General features: G+C 35.8%; 1 pseudogene; it reads right to left on the reverse strand.

Moving 5' to 3' along the window:
- Window positions 1–1,820: 1,820 nt before the first annotated feature.
- LOC108763907 (uncharacterized) lies at window positions 1,821–2,784 on the reverse strand (annotated as a pseudogene).
- Window positions 2,785–10,947: the final 8,163 nt, after the last annotated feature.

A 10,947-nucleotide genomic window follows, 5' to 3' on the forward strand; every position in this document is an offset into this window, starting at 1 on the left:
CTACAAAATGTCACAAAAGTAGGAAGGTTTGTAAAATATTTCATTGCGATCGATGTGTATTTCTTCTTTGCATCCTTACTGACTGTTGCAACAGGTTAGCACGTTGGAGTCCTTTACAGTTACTCGTCGTGGCTACAGTTCGTTGCATCGTAACGGAACTCCAGTTCTTCCGCAAAAGATCAGTATCCGATCGTAATAATTGCGTAATTGCGCAATTGCAAGAAAGCACCGCTTTACAACAAAAAAAAATCTTTATTTTTTTCTTTACTTTTTTTTTATTCGTTGTCAGCAACAAAGGTGTTAAATTTTTGAAGAACGAAACAGATTTGCATGAAGCTTTGCGTAAAGATTCAAAATCTAATCTAACCACTTTCGACAATGTTTTATATATTACATTTACTATATGTGTTTCTAATTTTTCTAATAGTTATCGTTGATAATTGTCGGAAACAGAATAAAAAATGGTTTAATTAGTACAATAATTTGTTTCTACTTTTAGTAAAAGCTATTTTTAAGAAATTTTAAATTAATTTTAATTTCTTGTTCTTACCATTGTAATAAGATAAATATACCCAATGTAGTTTTCCTAAGTGTTACAATTTTTGCTGAATCCAACATTGAAAACTGGTGGTTAGATTAAAAATGTATAGGAACATTTCTGAACATTAATTGAAAATATGACATATTCAATAGATTTTTTGTATATTTACATGGATTTAGTGAAGATTTAACTATTCATGCGTAACTATCTATAAATAGCAAGTAAGCCGTATTAGGCGTAGTTATATTCTTAGTAGTAATCGCTTAATGCCATTTTTATGGTAGGAGCTATACTTAGTAAATTTACGAAGTTGCAAGGGTACAAGTGGGTCATTATGTTAAATACTACTGACCAAACGCTTCGAGGTGAGGCAACGAAAACGTCCCTTCGAGGGACGAGTCGTTTGTGAAAGCGCGCCGGAAGTCACGCCACGTAAACCAGTTGGGAGCGTCAAGGCTTCCGAAATATTTACTCTAAATAGCTGTAATTATCATTTCAATAGGATGAAAATCCATATCCTTATCGTAGAAAAACGTAAAATAGTAAATGAATCGTCAAAAATCATAGTAGAGAACATAAAGCAGTGACGTAACAGCAAATCTAAAATGCTGATCTGCTTACATCTTATTGCTTAAATTTTTGCCATAGTCTTAAATGACGTACATGGGTGCGAAGGCAAAATTGTTCTTTTCTAATAATTAAGCGAACATTGCGTCATTTTTCAAAGAATATTCCTGAACAATGAGTAGTCATTCTTTTAGTGATAGACACGTGGACAAGACACGTGTACAAGACATGTGCACGAAAAAAATAAGCGCGGTTGTTCGTCACCGGCGTCAATACCTATAAAAAAACATGCTTACGGTAGATTCATCTTTATGATTAGGGGGTGGATGAAACAACGGTCTCACGTAGAGAGGTAAAGAGGAATGAGACGCGAAAGCTGACCTTGCGCGCGCGTGTTTCCAACGATCCAGCTAATAATATAGCCGAGTGTATTCATATTCGGAAACGCTAGGTTGCGCGTGTCGGAATCCCCTTTGTCCCTATTTATTCTTCCTCTTCCACTTTCCTCTTACCTTGGACTTCATACGTTTATTCAATTTACTCCCACATTATTTCAATTTTACGTTCAGGTAATAAATAAGTAATGACATTCACATATATGATGAGATAAACAAGTGAGATAAGAGAATATATTTTTACATCTATTATTATTCTAGCAATATCGATAATATTCTCTAATCTATAATGGTTATAATAATCTAAACATGCTGTACGTTGCCTATATACTATATATCAAAATAGAGATAATGTCTTAATTAAACATCGCGCCACTGCAGGCTCCTTTCCTTTCACGCGTCCTCATTCGTTATCCACTGGTCTCTTCTGCTTCGTCAGCTTCTACGTCGTCGCACACGTGCCGCTGCGTTAAGTATTTCGCTAGCAAGGTCAGCGATAGCGACTTTGCTTCCTAGAACCTGGGGGGTATCACTGATAACCAATAGCGCTCGTTCAAGATGACTCGTGACAGTCGTGGCTTGAGGTACTCGGATTATCTTTCTTCTCAAGAAAACAGTCCTCGCCTAGATCTGGAATAGTTCTTATGTATGAAGCCAATAATATTTGCAACAAAAATTCAAACGCGAAAGATTATATACTCTTTTTCAATTATCACCTCAATGTAAATAAAACACAAACAGATTTTAGAGTAATGTCCATTTTTTCTACCAATATAAATCGACGTTATACTTTTTTATTTTTTTTCTAGTTCTGGAAATTAGAAAAAGATAAAGGAAGTAAATTAAATCGGAATAAAAGTTAATTTACATTGATTGAAATAGGTTTAAGTGTATAATGAAAAGTAGTGATTGCAAACAATAGAAGTTCCCCCAAACACGTTTCTCACAATTAATGCAAAAATTTATATGTATATCATCATCGTACTCCCGATACGCTGCGATACCGGGTGCGTTATTATTCACAAATATAAAAAGAAGGCTGACGCACGGTCGGGAGTTGCACTAATCGTTCGCAGTCGGTCCGATGCGACCGCAGCCTCGACGGCCGTCCGATAACGAGGAAAGATTATGCTCAAGGACAAGGTCGCGCCGCGTCGCTCCGCTCTTTGCCTCGCCACGCGTTCGCTCCGGCTCTGCCTCCAAACGACACGAGACATTGCGACAAATCCGCGAGGCGGAGATATATACGCGTGCACGTAGCAACACTAGTAACATGCTGCGCACATGCGTGACGATACAACATTGATGTGTGCGCCGTCGTCCTTGTGACGCTGCCGCCGCCGCCACCACCGCCACCGCCGCCGCCGCCGCCGTGAGATTGTCAACAAGAACAAACTGTCAACCAGAATTCCGAAGTACGTCGGTGTACACAGGCTCTTAGATGTGCCAAATTCTGCTATGATACTTCTAAACGTCTCTAATCGACTGACAAGATCAATAAAAAAAGAAGAGCAAGCTTTTTTTTTTTAAAAAAAAAGTAAAGATCGTATAAAAATTTCATCAAGGCTTTTGCGAATTATTTAGTGTCATTATTTAGATTATCGTTGATTAAATCGCGCACTTATTAAAATATCGGTCCGATGTTGTAGAAGGCAAGTACATCCGAAAATAGAAGCGATTTTCATTGGGTTATCTCGCCACCCAGATTGCCTCACAATTTGCTTCCTACTTGATATGTCTCTAATTTTAAGCGACTATGTATGCTCACACACGACAGCTAACTTGCAGAGAATAACCTTACATTAGCTATGTGTAAGATTAGTGTAAACTAGCCGCAACACGTAACCATGCCTCCCTCGCAACAGTGAGTCGAACTCCCCGAAAACTAAAACTGTCGCAAGGACGTAGACCAAAGACGTTGGACTGTTTTAAAGCATTTGTACGACGTATTCGGCCGCTCTCGACCTTCGACGTGATTTCTGGTCAAAAAGATTGAACATAAGCCGGCTAGTATCTATACATAATGCTGACATAATATCTATATGCGATCTTCTGACTGTATGGCGCTCTTTGAAAAGTTAAATAAAATTCAACAATCTCTCGAAAAGAGTTTTCGACTTACGGAGAAGAGCAAAATAAGATAAAACTGAAAATTTACTTAAAACGAGAAATAAACCCTTCAAGATTCATTAAAAAAAAACGAATGAAAAGCTAAAAACTAAAATACAACGGTCAGTGATATCAGAAGTGGAACAATTGGAGATGAACATTCGGTTTCATTATTATTACACAAACCTTGTTTGGCAAAGTTTCGTCGCAAACAGTATTATGCAAGACGCTGTACGAAGTTTATTTAAGACTCGAATCGGTCTTCCTATATGTTCTCTCTGATTCCGATTATACTTTATGAATCTCGAAACTACTTATAATATCTATGGAAAATAATATAATGTTCAAATATTTAAATTTTAATTCTGTTATAATATATGGTAAACGTTTTGTCTAATCATTCAATTAAAAAAATCATTTAGAAATTAATTTTACAATTTTGTTATATAAAGCTATGTATACATACTCTTACATAATCTTTTCTCATAATAGTATTTGTAAAATTATTAGAAAATAACATTATGCAATCGATGCTGTGCATTTGAATTTTTCAGGAAAAAAAGCTAGTTTATAAATAAAAATAATTTATAAATGATTCAATAATGACTATATACGGAGATATAAAAAAAGATTAATTTGCTAGATTAAAATAAGACTCTTCACGATATTTATTCGCCAATATTACGAAAGTGTCAATTGCGTCGCTCGAGGTAAAGATCACTCGAATCTGTACTTGAACTCATCTCGCTGAGTCATTCAGCGCATTATCATCAGACTTGATAACGATGAACACACGACAAGATAACCTTCCTTGCGCTAGCGAAACGCAATCAGACGAAAATTCCGACTTCTGCTCAGATAGGCACCTGTTCAGAAGTGCATAATACATTCAATGTAATTCAGCAGCGAGTATACATATCGATTACTAATATGATAAAGCCGCATATAATTATTATGATATCAGAAGACTTCTTATTGAAAGAAATTATGGCCTTGACATTTAACATCGAAAACAAACTTTATTTTATTGAACGAAAAAGGTATTAAAAATATAAAGATATAAAAAAACAATGCACACATAGTAAAATTTTCTTACACAGCAGACAAGACTTGGTACTAAGTACCTGTGTAAAACATTAACACGTGGAGCCTGCGTTACAGATAAATTTCTAATACGATCCCCTTCTTCCTCTATAGATTAAAGATCAAAGACTGCGTATCTCTCAATGACAGCGATATTTATCCGTCGGCATGAAATCAACATACAGGATTTTCCACTGCCTTTATCGAAGAGACATTAGTTGTGCGGAAAAAATTAGTTTTTCCGCATTAGTCACTTGTGCAAATTTGTTTAAAACGGCGCTTCGACTCATCGTTATTTTATTGTCATGTGTATGTATACCGTATGTGTGCACACGCTCTACTCGCGCCTCCTCTCCTCTCCTCTCCTCTCCTCTCCTCGCACTCGTTATAGGAAGGTTCCACCGGCGGAGCCGACGCTGCCGACGAGTGTCGAGTCGGTGGCACGTAGTGCTGTTCGATGCGACGTCGTACAAGGACAAGGCCACATGGTCACGGGCGGCCGGAGCGGACACGTTGTATAGATATATATCGACTACTAGTCGCGATCCCCTCTTCCCATCCATCGTCATCATCGCTCTGCCTCTTGCCACTACTACTACTACTACTAACTACCAGCGAAGGCATTTCTATATCACGACGTGAACGATACATCGCCAAATGTGTGCGACCACGCGCACGTCGTTTGACCCTACGTCGCGGTCTCGTGGATTTTCAGGGTCACGCAACACGGTAGCGTAACAAAGGATGAGATGCCTTGTCTCGGCCCTTTTAACCGTCATTAATACTAAATCAAGGTAAAACGATATACCCTACTGCGAGCCTTTCAGAATTTTTCTGATGATTCCTCCATTAGCACTTATCATTATGTATCTTTAAGGCTAAACTATCTGAATAAAGCAATAACACTGACCTAAATCTCGCAATTGCTAAAAATACTGCATTTTCATTTTATTATGTATGTATATATATTTTGATATTATTGTGCCTTAATTGACTCTAATTTTTTTGTTTGAAATTTAATTTGTTCCAACATTCACTCATGTGGTCTTTTTATTCACGTGATGTGTTTCTTTTGATACTTTAAGCACACACGAAATTACGTAATACGTAATATTTTACGAAAGGCGACCTGGTTGCTAGATATTGAAAAATTACCTACAAACAGATTTTGCGTTTACACGATATGTAGTGTAAGGTCAGAGTCTATATTAGAGTGCCAACAGAAATTACGAGAAATTAGACTGAAATATTTCAGTATACGAAGAGTTCATAGTAAATTGAACAGAGACAACCATATAAATTATTGACTTATTGCCAAGCGGGAGGTACACAAAATTGTATACATTGTTTTAGAAACTATTCTACGTCGCGTTTCTACGATGCTTGCTTATACAAATTCAAAATTATCAGCTTAGTGGTGCCATGCAGAAAATATAACAAGGTGGAAAATATATTACGTAATGTTTGGATTATTTATTTTCATATTATATCTCTGTCGCCACTTGTTGACGTAACATGAAGAAGCATGTTCAATACTGATGTGAGGCGTAAGTCTTTGCTTGTTTGTCCAGTTCAATAAAACCGGAAATTTATATCAGTGATACGAAGTCAAGTTTGGGTTAGAATAGACCCCGGAAACGGCCGATAAAAGACAAGGCACACATACTTCTATCCTTGACTCGTCTTATCGCAAGGTTAGCGTTTCGGAAACAAGCTTAGTGGAAGAGGTCAATGTGGCATGTTGCAACGTTTCGTCACATGGATTATGACTATATTTGCAAGATTACTGTCCGGATCGTAAAAAGACTGCGCGATAGAAACTATATTCCAAAATATTTTTGCAAATGTAATTAAAAGAGAAGTTTTTTATACAATCGATTAAAAAAGTATCAAACTTATTGACAAAATTTCAAAAATTATTGTTATCTGAATTATAAAAAAATAAATATAAAGCTACATTTATTATTAATACTTAATAAAAGTGGGAAAAGCTATTAATCTCTCGATGTGTTGGACGGATAAAAAAATAATAAATTATGTCTACCGCGTAAATTTAGCGAAATAAACTTCTCCTACGAATTGAATCTTGATCCCTTTTTACTTGAGCCATACCTTACTTGCTAATTATGTAAAACGTTAACGAAACGCAGCTTTTTGCAATTCTGGCGCAACCCTGCGCGAGAAATTGCAATCTCACCTCGGCTGGCAATGCCAGCCAACGACCTTGGCCTTGCCCGAATAAGACGCGGCCTTGGCGGTCGATCGATGCGCGACTATCAGCCGGTGCAAGTGCAGCGAGGGGGAACTGGATCTGAACTGGTTCTCACGTATTCCCGGTTTAGATCACATCGCGTGCATCAATTACGACGATCAGTCGCGGCTCGGTCGCGTTTAAAAACTGTGTCACGCGTCATTGTCGTCTTTTGAGCTTTGATCCTTGGATTGGATTCTTCACGTAAATCGCGCGCGCAATAACTTCGCTTATTACTGCGCTCGTAGCATATTGCGCAGCTTTGCTATGGATTCCAGCGCAGCGGACACCGTTTCGATCACAAACAGTTTTCATTCAAAATATTGATAATATATTTCTCGAAACATTACTCTTTATCGATGAAACGATAATAAACATATTACTGTTGAGAAACATAATAAACATATTATGATATGTGATAATATATGTATAGTTACAAATTATAAGTGATTATTTAATTAAAATAAGGAGACAGGATTATTTTTTATAAAATATTGGTCCTTTAATCCAAAATCTTTAAAACGTAACGGCAATAAGTATAGCTTAATATATTGAGCCTGGCTTTTCATCTGTGGTTTAAATTGCTGATTCGGCGGAAATATGAAAAAAAATACGAGAATCGGCGTACGATCTTGAAGAAGATCCGACGGGCATGCGCACCCTCGACCTTGGCACGAGGAAATAACGTCTTTCCGCAGCGCTGTCGAAAGATTGCATAATGTTACGCGAGACACGATGGTATATATGTAATTCCGTTTCGCTTCTCTTTTCTTATTCTTCCGTATTCACACTCGTCGCGCATCTTTTGCGCAGACAAGAATCTCGCGCCACTTGACAAACACGTAACAATTTTTCTTTTCAGTCCAATAGGAATAATCTCATCGCGATGAATTAAAGGAGCACTGTTTCGTTCTTGCCGCGGAAATGTTGACTTTGAGGAATTAATTAATGCTTTCAGTTATAAATTCGTATTGTTTCTTGCGTAAGTCAATGGTGTTGTGTGACCCCCCCCCCCCCTCTCTCTCTCTCTCAAAAAGTTATAAAAATATGTTTATATACACTGTGTAAAAAATGCTGATTCAATTAAAGTCTATATTACGGGCTGTCAATAACATAAGTGATTAATTCATGTATATTTTTATTGACACAAAAGCATAAATTATTATTTCAATAATCAAGCCTTTATATCAATAAAATATACGCATGAATTAATCACTTATGTTAGTGACAGCCCGTAATATAGACTTTAATTGAATCAACAGCATTTTTTTCTCAGTGTAGAATACAGAATATTTAGTTTAGACTATATTATAGAATACAGAAAAAAACTCAGAAAAAATTTGCTTTTGTTATTTGTGTTTAAAAAAATAAAAGAAAAATTGTAGAAAAAAGTGTTACACATTGTTTCTGCCGTTTATTGACTTTCAGCATCTGTTGGACTAATTTCAATTTATCTTCGGTGATATCGTCTACACGCAGCATTGTACATCGCGTGTTACAACAACATGCGTTATTAGGAACGCGCGTTAATTACTTCCGGCCTGACGATCATTCGATCACGGACATTCGTTATAAATGCGACCTTAGATGAGACCTTGGTTGTTTTACGTTAAATTTCAAGCTCGTCGCTTTAAACAGCCGGACTTTGCCACGCATATGACGTTTAACTACATAAGAAATTCACACGTGCAAGATATAAATTATGACCCTAAGTAAATTCAACATATTATTAACAATTTTAATTCGGTTAAAAAATTGTATAATAACTTTGTATCGTAATTGTTGTACAAAGATTGTTTGAGGATTATCAATCTGTTTCCAATGGCACCAGCGCGATCGAGCTGAGTCTAGTGAGATATCATCAGTTTGTTTGTCGAACGACCTCGCTCGTACATTCGCGGTCACTTGACGTCAGTTGATGCAAATCGAGTGCCGACTTATCGATTCCATCTCACGTCATCACACGATAGATCACCGGACAATGCAATTTACTGCAAATAGATGTTACCGTAAAAGACCATTATACTATTGAGAATCACTTTACTGGAACGTAATCATTCGTAATGTACAATCAGTGCTAAGCCACTTGTTATGTTGTAAAGTACAATTACAAAAGATATATTTACAAAATTTTAGAATAATAAAAATAGTTTTGTTTATGGCTAGTTACATAAATTTGAAAAATATATTAGTATCGATAATGTTTTATGACTGCATATTTTGTAACCCTAAATGTGCTACAAATTCTCATCTTAGTTTATAGCTTTTATAAATTATAATATCTCAAATAAAATTAAGAGTAACGTCATGACGGATGAAATATAAAGCTGAATAACTGCCTACTGCAGAAAATTTATTCTTGGCAAAAGTACCACTGTGTCGTATCTTTTCAAAGCAGCATACATTAGATCCTAACTTAAGACTTGTTCAGCTACGTTAAAATGCTAAATTCGATCTAGTTCACGAACGGAGGGACTTTCCTATATGCAAGGTTTCTCTATGCAAGTTCGAATTCATAACAAATAGGTTATCGCTTGAGGTCACAATGACAGTAATGTCTGTGGTTGAAGAGTCAAGGATCTGAAACCTTGTAAAGTTTGCTTCAAGTTATGTCTATATCGCGACTGTAGCGATGTTGCATGATTGGCATAATACGGATGCAGCAATATGGCACAAATAAGTATGTTAAAATTAGAATCTGCTAATTGAAAAGCATTTTTAATTAAATCTAAATGTAATTTAGTGTTAGATTTTATATTGATAAGGACCCAAAAAGAAGAGTTGAAATGTTTATTATTTCGTTATTGTTTTTCACATGAGAATAAAGACATTTATGTGCACCCGAACAGCTGGTTTCGGCTCTGATTGTCTCTTTATATATATATTTTATTAAATCTAAATGTATAAAATTTTATAAAATAATTTAACAAAAATTTTCAGAATATTAATCATTATTTATTAACGGTTTATCTAAGGTGAAAATTATGGTTTTTAATGGAGTGTATGATTGATTTAATATGATATAAAAATGCCTGTTTTGGGTTATACAAATACGAATCTAACATTTTACACTTATAAACTCGGTTAGGTGGCCAAATTTGTCGTTTGGGACATTTTGGGACAAAGGGACATGTCGACATTATTCTCACTAAAACTTTGCATCCTTGACACATATAAAAGCTACGGCGACGTAACCCGGGCAAAGAGGCCGTTTCGTTTGCGAATCAAATAGACCGGGGCAACAATGCCGACGCACAAGATGAACTCAATAGTTTACGATGATCGTGAGACCACTTCTTCAAAATTTAACATGTCTCTTGAAACGTATAACATCTTATAAACAAAATACGAAACAAAGTACATAATTCATTTAAAAAAAAATGTTTTTCTGATAAAAAACTGCTAATTGTAAAAAAGGATTAGTTTGTTTTAAAGGAGATTTGTTTGTGAGGAAAATATTTTTAGATAGACAGTTACTACAAAATGTCCAAAAACTGACTCTTCTCTCTAGAACGCGAATAAAACGCTGAATAGTCTAAAAATTCTGAAACTCGTTACACATACATATACACACATATTTTCAGGGTCATCACGTCTTAGCCCCTTCACTTCCGTCGATGACTAACTCTTGCCTGGATGGTTCCTGATCCATCGCAATTTAAATTACCGAAAAAAACAAGATAAAATATACAATTAAAAAGTAAGACACAGTTTTAAAATGCTCAATATCGCATAATTTTCCAATCACCGAAATTCAGTGAAAAATTATCACAGACAAAACAATAAAAAAATTTTTTAAAGTTTGAAACTTAAACTATACAGGGTGTTTGGCGACTACCGCATTTTTTGTCATACGTGGGTAGAACAGCCTATACTGAATCAAAAAGTCCTGTACCATTTTGAGGTGTCAGCAATAGTTAACAAGATATTAATTACTAAGAATTGCAAAATATTGGTCTTGAATAATTTTTTACTCAAATACTATCAACTTTACAGAAAAA

This window comes from Trachymyrmex cornetzi, unplaced genomic scaffold (assembly GCF_001594075.2).
Source record: "Trachymyrmex cornetzi isolate Tcor2-1 unplaced genomic scaffold, Tcor1.1 scaffold388, whole genome shotgun sequence".
Lineage (NCBI taxonomy): Eukaryota > Metazoa > Arthropoda > Insecta > Hymenoptera > Formicidae > Trachymyrmex > Trachymyrmex cornetzi.